Below are 3,149 nucleotides of genomic sequence, written 5' to 3' on the forward strand. Positions count from 1 at the left end.
CGGCCCTCCAGAACGCATCATAGGCGCACCCCTCGGGAACGTATCATTCTCGCACCCCTTTAGAACGCATCATAGGCGAACCCCCCCGGAACGTATCATTCTCGCACCTCTTTTGAATGCGTCGTGGGCGCACCCCTCCGGAACGTATCATTCTCGCACCTCTTTAGGACGCATCGTGGGTGCACCCCTCGGGAACCAATCATTCTCGCACCCCTTTCAAACGCGTCGTGGGCGCACTCCTCCCGAACGTATCATTCTCGCACCCTTCCAAAAGCATCGTTCTCGCGCCCCGCCAGATCGCATCATGGGGGCACCCCTCCCGAACGTATCATTCTCGCGTCCCTCCAGAACGCATCATGGGCGCACCCGTCCCGAACGTATCATTCTTGCACCCCTTTAGAATGCGTCGTGGGCGCACCCCTCCCGAACGTATCATTTTCGCACCTTTCCAAAAAGCATCGGTCTGGCGCCCCTCCAGAACGCATCATGGGCGAAACCATTCGGACCGTATCATTCTGGCATCCCTCTAAAACGAATGATGAGCGCACCCCTATAGAACACATCATGAGCGCACCCCTCTCGAACGTATCATTCTTGCACCCCTTCAAAACGCATCATTCTCGCACCCCCTCAGGTCGCATCCTATACCCACCCCTCCAGAACGCATCGTGCGCGCATCCCTCCCCAGCGCATCGCTGACACACCCGTCCAAAATGCGTCGTTGAGGCAACGATCATCGAAACATGCATACGGCGCTTTTCAATTTCGCGCAGTAAATAACTCAGAAAGCTTTGATGTTCAGGACATAAATTACGCCGACTTATTTTGTAACTCGTACATGCGCACTGCGACGCTGTTAGTGCAGTATAAGGCCCTGCCACTAAATCTGCCTGCTGCCATTGCCCCCCTCTCAGCACGATACGTTTTGGGGATCTGACAATCTTGCCAGACGAGGGACATGGTACGTGATAAAATATGTAGTTAATAATATTGCTCATGCGCCTCCAATCGCACACGGCACAAACTAAATTTTGCGCATTGACATTTTATTGGCTGTGCGCCGCCGTCGACAAAATTTTAGTCAGAATTGCCAACAGCAATGTTGCCAATACAGCGCGTATGGGGGTGTCGCCGTGTAAATCGGCCTAAAACGAATCGTCCCACCAGAAAACTCTCGCCGTTAAAACCGCCCAGCACGATACGCTTTGGGCCATATACCGTAGGCAGTACCAAAATCGCACATACGTCGAATCAGGTCTGGACGATACGTTTTTTATCATTACGTATCGATCCTGAAATGTGCCCAAAACGTATCGTCCCGCGGGAACTGAGGCCAGAACTAAACATAGCCCGCATCGTGGGCGCAACCCTCCCGAACGTATCCTTCTCGCACCCGTCCAAAAAGCATCGTTCTCGCGCCCCTACAGAACGCATCATGGGCGCACCCCTCCCGAACGTATCATTCTCGCACCCTTTTAGAACGCGTCGTGTGCGTATCCCTCCCGAACGTATCATTCTCGCACCCGTCCAAAAAGCATCGATCTCGTGCCCCTCCAAAACGCATCATGGGCGGACCCCTCCCAAACGGATCATTCTCGGACCCCTTTAGAACGCATCATGGGTGCACCCCTATAGAACACGTCATGAGCGCACCCCTCTCGAACGTATCATTCTTGCACCCCTTCAAAACGCATCATTCTTGCACCCCATCAGGTCGCATTCTAGACCCACCCCTCCAGAACGCATCGTGCGCGTACCCCTCCCCAATGCATCGCTGACGCATCCGTCCAAAATGCGTCGTTGAGGCAACGATCATCGAAACGTGCATACGGCGCTTTTCAATTTCGCGCAGTAAATAACTCAGAAAGCTTTGATGTTCAGGACATAAATTACGCCGACTTATTTTGTAACTCGTACATGCGCACTGCGACGCTGTTAGTGCAGTATAAGGCCCTGCCACTAAATCTGCCTGCTGTAATTTTCCCCCCAGCCCGATACGTTTTGGGGATCTGCCAATCTTGCCAGACGAGGGACATGGTACGTGATAAAATATGAAGTTAATAATATTGCTCATGCGCCTCCAATCGCACACGGCAAAAACTAAATTTTGCGCATTGACATTTTATTGGCTATGCGCCGCCGTCGGTAAACTTTAGTCAGAAATTGCCAACAGCAATGTTGCCAATACAGCGCGTATGAGGGTGCCGCCGTGTAAATCGGCCTAAAACGTATCGTCCCACCAGAAAACTGTCGCCGTTAAAACCGCCCGGTACGATACTTTTTGGGCCATATACTGTAGGCAGTACCAAAATCGCACATACGTCGAATCAGGCCTGGACGATACGTTTTTTATCATTACGTATCGATCCTGACATGTGCCCAAAACGTATCGTCCCGCGGGAACTGAGGCCAGAACTAAACATAGTACACACTTTCATGGCGTAATATACTTAGGGAATATCCCCTAAATCCCCTAATCCATCTAAACCACATAATCCACCTAAACCACATAATCCACACAATCCACATACTCCACAAGTCCCTCCTCCTCCACCTACACCTCCTATCCTCTAAAATCCTAATTTATAATATACAGTATACGCCCTCTACCCTGATGCCATTTTCGACGCCTATCCGTCAAACCCATGGGTATAGGGGCGTTTCGCTACTTGCAACTTGACCATGTGTTCTTCGAGTACGAGGTACTATTCAAATATGATGTCTTGCATAGAAATGAATTTCGGTTTTGCTAAGTCCGGCAACGACCTTTGATGTTCCTATGCATACAAAGTGTGCCATTTAAAGGCAGACGGGGAGTGTGCAAGTAGTCCATGTGAGTCCGTGGGGAGCTTGTTGCTGTGCTCTGATTAGAAATGCACTGGTTTATTAATATTTATTGCCAGCGTTGGTTTTCTGATTAAGTAGTCTAACGCCCGGTACCCCAAATGCACGAATGTTCTAAGGATAACGTTTATGTAGATTTAGTGTACATCATTTCCATGGTATACGTGTAATTCCAACCTCAAATTGTTTATGTGAGAGTGCGAGTGCAGTGTCAAGCGCTTCATGACATATTTTCCGATGCTCACCATCTGACTTGTCGGATTGATTGTATTTGTCTTGACGGACGGTAGGCGGTTTATAGTTAT

Source organism: Chondrus crispus, genomic scaffold, assembly GCF_000350225.1.
Source record: "Chondrus crispus Stackhouse genomic scaffold, scaffold_355, whole genome shotgun sequence".
Classification (NCBI taxonomy): domain Eukaryota; phylum Rhodophyta; class Florideophyceae; order Gigartinales; family Gigartinaceae; genus Chondrus; species Chondrus crispus.